The following is a 14,801-nucleotide window of genomic DNA, read 5'->3' as shown; positions in this document are numbered from 1 at the left end:
CCTATATTTACCAGTTGACCTGGTCCCTCTAATGGGCAGAGACCTTTTAGCCAAAATGGAAGCAGAAACCACTTTTACCCCAGATGGCTCAGCACAGCCTTGCCTAGGTGAAGAGACCTCTCCAATGATCCTGTCCTTAGCGGTGCTGAGAGAGGAAGAATGAAGACTTTATACCCCCAGCCAAAGGCCCCCACATCTGTTCTTGTCAGGCCCCCATCAGGGGACTTGGGCAGTGTTTCTGTTATCTGCCAAAATTCCCAAGACTGTAAAAGTACTTGTTCAATGAAAAGGTATAAATGTAAATGTTTATTTGATATTTATATATCTACTTAGATATAAGTATTTGTAAGATAAATAAAACCTCCAGTTAGTTTCCTGGTGTATTCTGGAGCAGCCCATTCAGTCTTGACAGAGCCAATGGGACCAGTAACATCTAAGAAGACACCAGTTCTAAGAGCCACCGGACAAACTGCCTTTTTCCTTGGACATCAAAGAGGACTGTGGACCTCAGAAAGAACATGGTAACTCATTTGTTTCTGGTCATGCCAGAATGCCTGTACCCCTTACTTGGACGTGATCTCTTACAGAAATTACAAGCTACCCATAAGCTTGTTCGAAATGCCCTGCCAGTGCCACCTCGGACTCTTTACATCCTTTCCAGCCTAGGGACTCAGTATGGGTAAAGAAGTTCACAACCCCAGGACTCACCCCAACTTGAAAAGGACTATACCTGCAGAAAATTGTATAATAAACTCAGATGATGCCTGCACCTTCATAGACATGGCTTCAGAAAGACAAGGACAATTTTACCTTATATAGAAAGGTCAAAGAATGGACTTTAGTCACCTCCCTAAAATGTTTGTATAGCCCTGCCATATCTCATGTTTAGTAGTGGAGGATTTGGCTGCCTGAAGCGGCCATGGTGCCAATATTATGTTTCATTGTATTAATATGTTGTATTAACCTTCAATTCTCTTGCAGGTTTGAATGTAGCTGTCAGCAGTTGCTGTAGACCTGTGTTGGTCCACAGTCCTTGGTAGTCTTTGGGAGTAACTGGCAAGTGTTCAGTTTCCCATACTAAAGGCCATTGTTATGGCCATATGTTAACTGTCCTGTAAAGGGACTATGTGGGGTGAACCCCCAAAAGTAAAGGATGTCTAGCTGCCAAGAGGGCAGGTGCCCAACTAGATAAAGAAGAATACCCATCAGGGTTTGGTCTCTATTAAGACACAGTTAACAGTTGGCAGCCTGTATACTATCTTGCAGGCCTGAGTGACCATGCCCATGTCAGGGGTGGTACATACCTCAACTGTAAAAGAAAACTAAAAAAGGCCTGTTTGGAATAGAAGGTCTAAGGCATAGTTATGCATTTTTAAAGGACATAGAAAGAAGATTTAAAAGCTAATTTAAAAGTATAAAATTTAGAAAAATTATATATATAAGAAATCCAACAATTACTGTTTTGTTATAACTCTGAAAAGTCCATGAAAAGGGACTAACAAGAAAAATCAGAAGATCTTAGAGCAGATCAGTATGTTTTTCTCCTTATATAATTCCTCTGAAATCTGGCAATGCTTAATAAGTCATGGCAATACATTTCTTTGCATGAAATCAATAAGACCGGTTTTCAATAGTGATTTTATTAACCGGAAACTTTGACTGGAGTATCATGTTTTAAAGAAACCTGTCTAAGCTCTGAAGACTTGAAGCCAATAAGAGTGCCACGGAGAAAGCCTGGTATCCTACTTGGAAACCCTGAAGATGGCTGGCGCTGGAGAGTCAGGCCCATGCCCTACCATCACTGGCGGTTGGTCAGAGTAGAAGGGGAGCAGTAAGGACGCCTCCGCGTCCCTGCGGAACCCCCACACACTCTGGGCTGCAACGAGTAGGAGGGCTACTGAGATGGGCCTTAAAGCCTAGAGCATGGGCTCAGGTGGAGTTGCTACAGGTGAGGGATTCACCTAACGCAGCAGATACTGCAGGCAGGCCTGGTGGCAGCTGGATGGCTTGGCTTCCTGGCCACTACAGGGCACATTAAGATTCAATCATGAAATTCCAGCAAAGGTAGTCAGTTACCATTCTTGTTGTGTTTATGCAAACATCAGGCCAAATTAAATACAGTAGATAAATTAATCTTGATTTGGCTTTTTGATAGCCATAGAGGAATTTTTAGGAATAAAAACTCTATTTCAATGGAGGTTATTAAAACTGAAATGTTTTCTTTCCCTTCCACTGGACCATTTGTTATAGTTTGTCTCTGCCAGGTCACAAGCCCAGCTCCTTCTGTGCCCAGGACAGCAGGGAGCCTGACTGGAAGGTGACCTCTGACTAGACACACCCACTGCAGATCACCCTCAAGAAGACAGCGGACCTCGGCGGACCCCTTGTAACCCTCCTGATGCTGTTGACTTTCGGCCCTTGCATTATTAACAGACTAGTCCAATTTGTCAAGAAGTGTATAAAAATAGTTCAGTTGATAGTTCAGTCCGTCTCATGATTGAGCCGGAAGTTCCAAGACAAGGGGGGAATGAAAGGACAGAACAGGCCTGATAGCTGTGTCCTTATCCCCTCTTCCAAGAAAAAGCCGCAGAATGTATCAGTTACTCAGCTTGCCCTTATCTCAGCCAATGGGAAAGCGGGGGAAACTAGCCCAAGGCCAAGAGTATGCTAGCCATCCCCCTGTCTTTGTGTAACCAGACCCTAGCTGCACCCTGCCCTTGCGTCACTAACCCCCGGCCCTCACTCAACCAACTGGAATCGGCCAAATCAGTGGGGTCAGAGTCTGCCCCCACCCTCCGACCCCAAGCCCTATAAATTCTTTGTTCCCTTGGGATTTGAGGCTCTCTCTTGCATCCAGTAATGGAGGCGGAGGGGGGGGGGGGACTAAGTCCCGGGCTTGAATAAATGACTCTATGCTTTTGCATCGGACTCGGCTCCCTAGTGGTCTGTCTTGGGGGATATTGAAATCTGGGCATAACAATAGCGCCATACCAGGAAGCAGTAGAAAGATTAATTAGGAAGCAAGTAAAGAGATTCAAAGGCAGAGAGACCAGTTATAATATAAATCATTAGGACAGGAACAGATTGTATAGGAATAGAATAAACAGATCAAAGAGCATAATGAGTTAAATGGACTTGTTTATAAACAAATTGAGTCAACAGGCACATATAAAATCACCAGATAAAGCAGTGCACTCCTGATGTACTTACTTAGGTTAAAAATTGAATTTTCTGGGTCACTATAAGGATAAAATGGCAGAGGTTTCTCTGAGTAGCAGGTTTCTATAGCAACAGAATTATGTAAAGTGCAAACGGAATCCATTGTCTCTGCCAGTGACCAATATAGCTTTTCAGAAGACTAAAAACATATCAGCATCCTGAACCTACTGGTCTTTTGTGTGGTTAAACATAGTTAAGTTTAAACCAAAACAGTACCCCATTTAATCAAATGCTTATGATACTGAGACAAGACTTATATAAAAGTATATTCCTTTACCCTTCTACTCTAGGGAAATATAATTGCTTAACATCTCTGCTTCATATTCTTCATTTGTAAGACGGAATAATAATTGTACCTTTCTCATCTATATATATATAAAGCTAATATGCAAAATGTCCCCTTGGGAGTTCAACCGAGAGACTGGGAGTTAGATCGCTCTCCATTATGTGTGCTGACAACCAGGGGGTAGTGTGGAAGGAAGGCAGGCCCTGGCCAGCAGCCAGCAGTCGGGGAAGGAAGGTCCCGGCTGACAGCAGAAGGAAGGCCCCACCAGCAGCCTGAAGGCCCCGATCAGCCCTGTTCGCCGGCCAGGCCGAAATTCGTGCACAGGTTGGGTCCCTAGCGGCTGCTGGCTGCTGGCCGGGGCCTTCCTTCATTCCATGCCAGTCACTGGTGTTCAGCACATGTCATAGTGAGCAATCGAACTCCTGAGGGGACACTTTGCATGTTGGCCTTTTATATATATAGATAGATTATAACATAGGGTGCCTTAAAAGTGCATGACACATATTAAGTAAAATGTAAATGTTAGCATCATCATCATCATCATCATCCAAAAAAGCATGAACACTGGAAACAGAATGCCTAGGCTTTTTTTTTCCTAATATGGACCTTTTCAGCTGTGTAAACTTGGGCATGTTATTTAACCTCTCTGTGCTTCACTTTCCTCATTCATAAAATAGGAAGTAATAATTGTACCCATCTCATAAAGTTGTTAAGTAGATTAAATGAATTCATATTTGTGAAGTGCTTAGATTGATGTCAGACACATAGTAGATATTAAACAAGTACTTGTCAAATAAATAAGCAAATAGAAATTGTTTTGGATTCCTCTTGTAATTCTAACATTTTCATAATGTTGCCCTTTTTTAGAAGTTATTTTTAATCTAATTTGCTTTTTATTTTCCTATGGTTTTTGAATTTAAAGAATGCAAAAAGAGGGTAAAAAATGAATTAAAATGTATTGCATTTTCACTTTATTCCTGACATTTTTGGAGGTATTTAATCATTTGACTGTCACAAATACCATAGGAGGTTAATTTTATTTACAGCATAATGAACTATAATATATAAATATATGCAATTTTCTGTCATAAGTAGCACCTTATATCTAATAGTTTTGTTGGGACAAAATGATAGTGAGATTGCTTTATGCTCTTTTAGGCAAAGAAAACATTAATTAAAGTTGTTTTTAAAGAACTGAATTAAACTTAAAAGTTCAACATATATAAAGCAGAAAAGCATACTCCATCTTGGACTTAAAATGAATGAAGTATTTGAGATACACAAAATCTATCATTGCATATTTTCATTCTCACCAAACTTAGACTTAATAAAAGTGACTTCAACTGCTATTTTCTGGTTAATTTCAGTCCAGCATTTTGTCAAATTATATTTCTAGCTAGAGTTTCCAGTGACACAAAAGCAATGATTTCCACATCGAAGATTAAAGTTAAACAGAAACACATTCTAAGATAACAAGAAAATAAATATTTACTGCTCTTAGTCACTCCCTAAAGGCCAAAGAGAAAAAGGAAATCATTTTAGATGTAGTTGTAAAGGTAAAGTGTGGTTCTTCTTTGTAACTATTATGTATTAGTTAAAAAGCAATCTAATGAGTTACAATGTCAGAGAGAAGATATAATGGTGCCATATGTATGTTCTATCTTTTCAGATTTAAGTAATAATTTATTTTGCCTAACTTTTAGAAAATCCAATGAAGCTATTTTTCACCTGCAAAATCATTAGAAAGTAGTTATTTTTCTGTGTTCATATTATCTTAATATACCCTCAAAATGGAACTAACATATCCACGGACTCTTTTCAACAATGATATATAACAACAGTAACAACAACCTTCAAAGGTAACCTATTAATCTCTTTTAAACAAATGCATTATTCAATGTACATGTACATGTATTTATATTTCCACCTATTATTCTGAAAAAACAGAGAATCTCTCAGTCTCTGTAAAAATAACCCCAACCTTAATCTAATATATGTGAGCTAGTGAACACAGCCTTTTGAAAAAAATAATAGAAAACTAATTCGCAGCAAATGTATGATTAGTTAGCATTTTATAAACATGAAATATTAAGTTTGTGACACTAAATACTTTTCTTACTGTTTTAAGAACTGAGAACTTCTTTTAGAGAAGTTAGAGCAAGTCCAGTAATAACAAAGCCTTAAATAAGAAAATATTAACGATAGCAGAAGAATGGCAGCATGAGAGATCCCCTTGATCTCTCCCTTTGAAGTTTCAACAATTTGTATAGGTATGATTCAACAGAGGTTTCTCTGCTCAATGCACAAACATGTATGGGAGATACATACATTGAAACATTGGAAGGTGGGCAAGTGGGAAAGAACTGGGAAGGTGGGAAGGGAGAAGACCTAAGATGGGTCACAGACATAGCCCTGTGGCTCAACGCTCACAGCTCGAAGCACAGAGTTCACTGTGGGACTCAGCCTGGAGAGGAAAGAAATCAGATATGGTGGTACTCCTGTCAGCCTGGAGGAGCAAAGATATTCAGTGAACATTCCTGTATGGGTGGGCAGTACTAGCTACCCTTGAGCCCAGTGATCTGGGCACAGACAAAGCACAAAAGTGCAGCCATAATTGTCTGGCAATTGGTATTCCAGACAGAGAGACAAAGCAACAGAACCTGGCATGTTCTCCCTCACAGAGCTCACCTCCCTTCACCCTCCATGTTGGGGTGTGGAGCACACTATTTGCAAGAACATAAGAACTGGTACTACAGAAACACTTTTTTCCCCCCAGAACAATAGGCTCACTCTGCAACTAATCTCAGGGTCTTGTGGAGACTCAGAGGGGAGACTGAGATCTGTCAATCATCATTATTAGAAGATCAAAGCATCAAAAGAAGTGGCCAAATTCCCCCAGTTCACCCCACACCCACAATTTGAAGCTATACTGCAGGCATCATCTGATTATCTGATTTCAAAAGACGGCACTGGGATTTCACAGATTAGAAATGCTATTGTCCACCACATTTTCCCATGGGGTTGGTCCACTGAGCCTCAGGTGACCAGCACATAGAGGGGAAACTCACATTCCCAAGGAACACGGGCCATTTTCTACCACTCTGCAGAGTTCTGAAAATCCAGAGAAGTGCAAGAGAGCTAAAAAAACATTATCATTTCCCACCACCTAAAAAAAAAAAAAAAAAAAAAAAGGAAACACTTAAAAAAAATCAATCTACTAGATAAGTGCCACTCATACATGGATGCCTGGACAAAGAAGGAATCCATCAAATATCCTGAATAACATAACTGAACAACAAAAAAAGAGGTTGCCTGCCACAAAGAAAGCCAAACTCCTGTGGCAGGTGCTGGTACAGAAGGAAAGAGTTTTATTTAGAAGCCAAACAACCTGACTACTGTCTCAAAAACCAATCTCATCTCAAAGATCATCTCTCTTCCTGCTCAAACCAACTGTTCTTATAGGGATAGGAAGGGGAGGACTTTTATTTTCTCTATCCAATTATCTTGCTGACTTTTGAAATACTTGGGGCCCTATACATTCATCTTCCTAACTTTTGGCCTGTTGGAGCCCTGTCCATTCATCTTTCTTGCTTTTGGCAAACTCTGCCTCTAACCATTCATATTTCCAGCTTTAGGTGCACTCAGTTAAAGAACCTCCCCCTGTCACTATCTTGGTCAATGGGGGAGACTCCCTTATTCTCTGACCAACTGTTTATGGTAACATAGCCAAGGTAATAAGGCAGCTCAAAAAGAAATTAAAAATCTTCAGAAATATGTCACACACAGAGCAGGGCCCATGGGGGGGGTTGGGGTGCCTCACTCTGTCACACACAGAGCAGGGCCAATCAGGGAACTGGGGAGCTCCCCCTTATCAGGCACAGAGTAGGGCCGATCAAGGGGTTGGGGTGCCTTCCCCTTTCACGAACAGAGCAGGGCGGATAGGGAGGTTGTGGCCCTGCCCCTGTCACACACAGAGCCACAGGGCGATCAGGGGGTTTGGGAGATAGCCCCTGTCACACTGCTCCATGGGCCAGGAGGCCTCATGGCTCCGCTGATCCCGTTGCTGGGAGGCCTCACTGGTCCGCTCAACACAGGGGCAGTGAGGCCTCGCTGCTCTGTTGATCCCGGTGCTGGGAGGCCTCACAGCTCTGCTTGACATAGGGGCAGTGAGGCCTCGCTGCTCTGTTGATCCCGGACTTTGTTTACCTTCTGTATTTGAAACTTTGTTGTGACTCCAGCTCTGAGATCCCAGCTGACTGAAAGCAGGTTTTTGGGGTTTTGTTTAGCTTCTATATTTGTAACAACGTTTCTTAGAGAGCAGCTGAGAGCCTAGCAGCCGCAGGCGGGGAACCTGGCTTCCTCTGTCACTGGAGCAAGCAAGCCTTTTGTTCGCGTCAGTAGCCTGGCTGCCAGCCGCCATCTTGGTTGGCAGTTAATTTGCATATCTCCCTGATTAGCCAATGGGAAGGGTAGCGAAGTTATGGCTAATTACCTTGTTTCTCTTTTATTAGATAGGATATATTTATAGCTCTGCCTGCTGACAAGATGTGAAAGTCCAGTAGCAGTGAACACATAGCATCACAATCTTGGTTTCTAAAAACTATTCTTTACTAAACAAAGCCAGTAACCTTTGTGAAATGATGCCAGAGTAAGAAAAGTATATGGTGAAAGTGAAATTCTGTATAATACCAAAAAGAAAAGAAGGAATAAAAACCTATTTTGGACATGTCAAAAGAGCAAAGCAATCATTCTAAAATGGCCCTTACTCTCCAAATTCAGGAAAATTTGAAAAACAAAATTAATAATAATAATAATAATAAATTATAACTCATTGAATAAAATTAAAATGTGTGAGTCTAGACTGAGATAAATAGATAAATTAATGTGAATAAGTCATTGAAAACATTTTTAAAATGTTTGCTTTACAGTGAAATGACAATCAATAAATGTAGAAAAATGATGAATTTAGAATATCATCTTTTGATAACTACTACAATATAAGTTGATTCAGGAAAGAATAATCAATGATATTTTAAAAATGAAGAAAAGTTTGATGAGGTGTGAAATATTTACCTTATCTCAAAGTAGCTCCCATATAGTTAATATATATATACTAGAGGCCTGGTGCACAAAAATTTGTGCACTGGCAGGGGTGGGTGTCCCTCAGCCCCACTTGTGCCCTCTCATAGTCTGGGACCCCTTGGGAGATAATAACCTGTTGGCTTATGCCCGCTCCCGGGTGGCAGAGGGCAGGCCCAATCCCTAGGTGCAGCCCTTGGTTGGGCTCAGAGCAGGGCCGATTGGGGAGTTGGGGCACCACCCGCTGTCATGCACAGAGCAGGGCAGATCAGGAGGTTGTGATGCCACCCTTAGTCACGCTCAGGTTAGGGCCGATTGGGGGGTTGGGGCGCTGCCCCCTGTCACGCACAGAGCAGGGCTGATCGGCGGGTTGGGGAGCTCCCCCCTGTCACGCACAGAGCCACAGGGCGATCAGGGGGTTTGGGTGCTGCCCCCTGTCACGCTGCTCCAGGGGCCAGGAGGCCTCACGGCTCCGCTTGACACAGGGGCAGTGAGGCCTCGCTGCTCCACTGATCCCGGTGCTAGGAGGCCTCGCGGCTCCGCTGATCCTGGGTTCGGGAGACCTTGTGGCTCCACTGATCCCAGGCCTGGAGGCCTCGCGGCTCCGCTGATTCCAGTGCTGGGAGGCATATTACCCTTTTACTATATAGGATAGAGGCCTGGTGCACGGGTGGCGGCTGGCTGGTTTGCCATGAAGGGTGTCCCGGATCAGGGTGGGGGTCCCGCTTGGGTGCCTGGCCAGCCTGGGTGAGGTGATGATGGCTTTTTGCAGCTGGTCACACCCCCTTCAGGGTGGGGGTCCCCACTGGGGTGCCTGGCCAGTCTGGGTGAGGGGCTGAGGGCCGTTTTCGGGCTGGCAGATGACTGAAGCCCCCAGCCTCTCCTTTTTTCCTGTTTTTTTTTTTTATTATTCTGGGATTTATTTTCTATGGCTGTCACTGGAACTGAGAGCCAGCTTTAGCAACGAGGCTCAGCTCCAGCTCTGAGACCTTGGCTGCTGATTTGGGTTTGTTTGGCTTCTATAATTGAAACACTGTTTCAGCTCCAGCTCTGAGGCCAGCCAGCTGAAAGCAGGTTTCTGGGGATTGTTTAGCTTCTATAATTGCAACATTTTTTCTTAGAGTTGCAGCTCAGAGGCCGGCAGTGGCAGGTGGGGAACCTTGGCTTCCTCCTTCACTGGAGCAAGCAAGCCTCCTGTTCATTTCAGCTGCCTGCCTGCCGGCCGCCATCTTGGTTGACAGTTAATTTGCATATCTCGCTGATTAGCCAATGGGAAGGGTAGTGAAGTTACGGTTAATTACTATGTTTCTCTATTATTAGGTAGGACTAGAGGCCCAGTGCACAGCACTGGAGTGGGTGGGTCCCTCAGCCTAGCCTGCCCCTCTCAGTCTGAGCCCTCAGGGGATGTCCTACTGACGGCCTAGGCTGCAGTCTGGCCTCCCTCTGCAGAAGGTGACCAGGCTGATCAGGGGAAGGCGCCACCCCCAACACCCCGCTGCTGCTGCCACTGCTGGCTACCACAGACACCAAGGTGTTTTCATCAACACAGACTCTAGTACCTTCACCATGAAAAAATGACAACTTTCTTTAGGCATTTTCAAGATGTGTCTTTCATAGGATATGACATTTATTTCTCTTTTTTATCCTCACCTGAGGATATTTTTCTATTGATTTTTAGAGAGAGTGGAAGGGAGAGGGAAATACAGAGAGTAACATCAATGTGAGAGGAACACTTCTTTTGGTGGCCTCCTGCATAACCCCTGACCTGGGCCCCAGCAAAGAAGGAACCTGCAACCTAGGTACATGTCCTTGATCAGAATTGAACCCGGACCCTGCAGTCCACAGGACGAGGCATTATCCACTGAGCCAAACTGGCTAGGACAGGATATGACATTTCTTAGCCCTCTAGCAGTGGATCTTCATTTTTTCCTCCAGGAGTGAGGTGGAAAAACCCTAGATCACCTTCTTGAATTCTTATTACCCAAGTTAGCAAGAACACTGCCAGTGGCATACAGGGAGCTTAGCCAATGAGCTGTCAGAAAAGGTGTTTCCTCTGCAGGTCACGTGCAGAGGTGGGACTGCTAGCAAGCCACGGCTGGCAACATGCCCCCCTTCCCGTCTCCAGGCCTGCTCAAGCCTCCACTGAAGCTTGGGCAGGGCCCCCCCACCCCGGCTCCACTCTAGCCCTGCTCAAGCCTCCACCGTGGCTTGGGCAGGGGCCCCCCAACTCTACTCAAGCCTCTGCGGTAGCTTGGGCAGGGCTGCCCCAGCTCCGCTCTCTGCCTGTTCAAGCCTCTGTCACGGCTTGGGCAGGGCCCCACTGGCTCTGCTTCAGGCCTCAAAGCAAGCATTCTGCCTGGCCGCTCTGCCCACTCTCAGGGGCCGCCCCTGCCCCCGGCTCCCCCCGGACTGGGGGACTCTGATGGGGCTGAGAGGACTGGGCGCCACCATCTTTGTGATGGAGTAATGGTTAATTTGCATATTACCCTTTTATTAGATAGGATATATATATATATATAATTTATTTATTTTAAAATTAAAATAATAAGCACACATTGACATAACCAAAAATTTTTTTAATAAAAATATCTTTTCAAAAATTAGTGAGAAGAGTCCTGGCTGGTATGGCTCAATTGGTTGGCATGCTGTCCCATACACCAAAAGGTGACAGGTTCAATTCCTCATCAGGGCATATACTCAGGTTGTGGGTTTGAGCATTTGCAGGATGCAACCAATTGATGTTTCTCTCTCCCATCGTTGTTTCTCTCTCTCTCTCTCTCTCTCTCTCTTTCTCTCTCTCTCTTTCATCTCCCTTTCTCTCTAAAATCATTTTTAAAAATTAGTGAGAGTTCTATTGCTCAATTTTTGGCAAATCATATTTGGATTAATGAAAGACAGCTGGTTTATCCTATCTGCTTCTGCTTCTGCTTTCATTCAGATATGACATGTTGTTTTGGTTAACTATATAAAGAAAATTTAGCCTCAAGCTGATAAGCAGTTGAAAAATAAAAAGATATTTTAACAGCCTTTTTGGATAACAGTGGTTATTCTTCTTTGGAACTATACCAAAATTAAACAAACATTAGGTTCTTAAAGTTTATTTAAAAGGTTTTTATGAAGAATGTATGCACGCCTACGTTCACAGCAGCACAATTTACAATAGCTAAGATCTGGAAGCAGCCCAAGTGTCCATTAGTAGATGAGTGGATAAAAAGCTATGGTACATTTACACCATGGAATACTATGCATCAGTAAAAAAGAGGGATCTCTTACACTTGGAGACAGCAGGGGAGTACCTGGAGAGTATTATACTAAATGAAATAAGCCAGAGAAAGACAAGTATCACATAATCTCACTCATATGTGGAATCTAATGAGCAAAATAAACTGATGAACAAAATAGATCCAGAGACACTGAAGTATAGAACAGACAGCAGAATCTCAAAGGGAAGGCAGGGTAGGGTGGGTGAGTGGGAAGAGATCAACCAAAGAACTTGTATGCATATATTCATAACCCATGGACACAGACAATAAGGTGGTGAAGGCCTGGGGTAGAGGGTGGAGGCAGCTAGAAAAGGACAATGAGGGAAAAGCGAGGGAGAAACTGAAGCTTTAAAAACTTAAAAATTAAATTAATAAATGTAAAAAGATCATTAAAATAAAAAATAAATGATTTTTATGAGATAAAAAATTATCTGAAAGAAGTGTTCAGATTCTGTTTAGTTTCATTTATTTATATTTTTAAGTTAATAGATTTTATTCTTTTTTATTGTTTAAAGTATTACATATGTCTCCTTTTTCCCTATTGACCCCCCTGTAACTCCCACCCCCGAGGGCAAACCCCCACACCGCCCCAGTGTCTGTGTCTATTGGTTATGCTAATATGCATGTATCAAGTCCTTTGGTTGATCTCTAACCCCCCTCCCCTGACTCTTGATTAGACTTTATTCTTAACAACTTTATATTTATTTTAAAAAATGAGCAGACATTTTTTAAATGTGTGGGAGCTCTCATACCCCACACATTGTTTCCCTTATTATTACGATCATGCATAATTGTGGTACATCTATTAACAACTAATGTGGCAGATCAATACATGATTATCACCCTAGCCAGTTTGGCTCAGTGGATAGAGCGTTGGCCTGTGGACTGAAGTGTCCCAGGTTCGATTCTGGTCAAGGGCACATGCCTGGGTTGTGGGTTCAATCCCCAGTGAAGTATGTTCAGGAGGCAGCCAATCAATGATTCTCTCTCATCATTGATGTTTCTATCTCTTTTTCCCTCTCTTTTCCTCTCTGAAATCAATAAAAATATATTTTAAAAAATACATTATTATCAACCAAAGTCCATAGTTTATATTAAGATTTACTCTTTGTGTTACATTTCTATGGACTTTAATAAATGTATAATGACACATATCCACCATTACAGTGTCATGCCAAGTAATTTTACTCCCTTAAACATCTTCTGTGCTTCACATATGCACCTATCCCACCAACTCTACTCCCCAGGATCCCTGGCAACTATCAGACTCTTACTGTTTCTGTAGTTTTGTCTCCTTTTTAGACTGTCATATAGTAATTAGACTTTTCAGCCTAGTGTCATTCACCCCAATTTGCTTGTAAGGTTTCTTTATTTCATTTCATCATTTGATAGATCATTTCTTTTTTTTTAATCACTGCATATTATCACAGTTTGTTTATCCATTCATGTATCAAAGGACATCTCGGTTGCTGCCAGTTTTGGCAATTAGGAACAAAGCTGCTATAAATGTAGGTATGCCAGTTTTTATGTGGACATAAGTTTTCAACTCAATTGGGTAAATATCTAGGAACATGGTAACTGAATAGTACAATAAAACTGCTTAACTTTGTCAGAAACAGCCTTCCAAAGTACCATTTTGCATTGCCACCATAATAATAAAGTCAAGTTTCTTTCTGTTACTCCATATTCTCTACAGTATTTGGTAATGTCAGGAGTTGTTTTTTGTTTGTTTGTTTTTAAGTCATTTTAATAGTCATGTACTGGTACCTCATTGTTTTAATATTCAGTTCAGTTTCCTAATGACATATGATGTTGAAACTTTTATTATTAATATATATTTTTTAATCCTCACATGAGGATATGTTTATTGATTTTAGAGAGTGAGGAAGGGAGACAGAGAGTGTATGTGTGAGAGAGAGAAAGATCAATATGAGAGAGAAATATCAGTAGGTTGCCTCCCATATGTGTCCCAGCCAGAAATCTAACCTGCAACCTGGGTATGGGCCCTGACCTGGAATTGAATCCTCAACTTTTTGGTGTATGGGACAATGCTCCAACCAACTGAGCCGCCCAGCTGGGGCTGAACATCTTTTTTATATGGCAATTTTTCATCTGCATATCTTCTTTAATAAAATATTTGTTTGGATCTTTTGTCCATTTTTAATTGGGTTTTGTTTTATTTTCTCATTGTTAAGTTTTAAGAGTTCTTGTATATCTTTATCTTGGATACAAGCTTTTATTTGATATATGTTTTACAAATATTTTTTTCTCGAGTTTGTGGCTTATCTTTTCATTCTCTTAACAATGTCTTTCACAGAGCAGAAAATTTTAATTCAAAGAAGTCCAATTTGCCTGGCCAACGTGGCTCAGTGGTTGAGCATCAATCTATTAACCAGGAAATCATGATATGATTCCTGGTCAGAGCACATGTGGGTAGCGGGCTCAATCCCTAGTGTGGCATGTGCATGAGGCAGCCAATCAATGACTCTCTCTTGTCAATGATGTTTCTATCTCTTTCTCCCTCTCCCTTCACTGAAATCAATACAAAAGAATTTTAAAGTTCAATTTATCAAATTTTTCTTTCAAGGATTATATTTTGTTGTTGTTTCTAAAGACTCATCATAAAACCCAGTTTATCTACATTTTATCCTATGCGATCTTCCAGAAGTTTTAAATTTTACATTGGGTCTATGATCCATTTTGAATTAATTAATTTTTTTTTTGTAAAAGATGTAAGAGCTGTGTCTAGAGCCCTTTTCTCCCCAGAATCACTTGTTGCAAAGACTAACCTTTCTCCATTGAATTGCTTTTGCTTTCTCAAGATCAGATGACTATATTTGTCACCAATTGGGGTTACTGACTGGGACCTCGGTTCTTCTCACCAATGCAGGAAAGATTTTTAAGGTAAAAAGACAAAGTGTAGAAAAGCAAGCAAGAATTTACTGATGGCAGCA

General features: G+C 41.9%; 1 long non-coding RNA gene across 1 annotated transcript in view; it reads left to right on the top strand.

Moving 5' to 3' along the window:
- The first annotated feature begins 1,371 nt into the window (after positions 1-1,371).
- The window catches only part of LOC132226303 (uncharacterized), a 134,310-nt gene continuing 120,880 nt past the window's right edge, over positions 1,372-14,801 (top strand). Inside the window, exon 1 of the long non-coding RNA XR_009451032.1 lies at positions 1,372-2,557. This is a non-coding gene — a long non-coding RNA (uncharacterized LOC132226303). The remainder of the gene's footprint in view (positions 2,558-14,801) is intronic.

This window comes from Myotis daubentonii, chromosome 2 (assembly GCF_963259705.1).
Source record: "Myotis daubentonii chromosome 2, mMyoDau2.1, whole genome shotgun sequence".
NCBI lineage: Eukaryota > Metazoa > Chordata > Mammalia > Chiroptera > Vespertilionidae > Myotis > Myotis daubentonii.
This window is presented reverse-complemented; position numbering and strand designations above follow the sequence as displayed.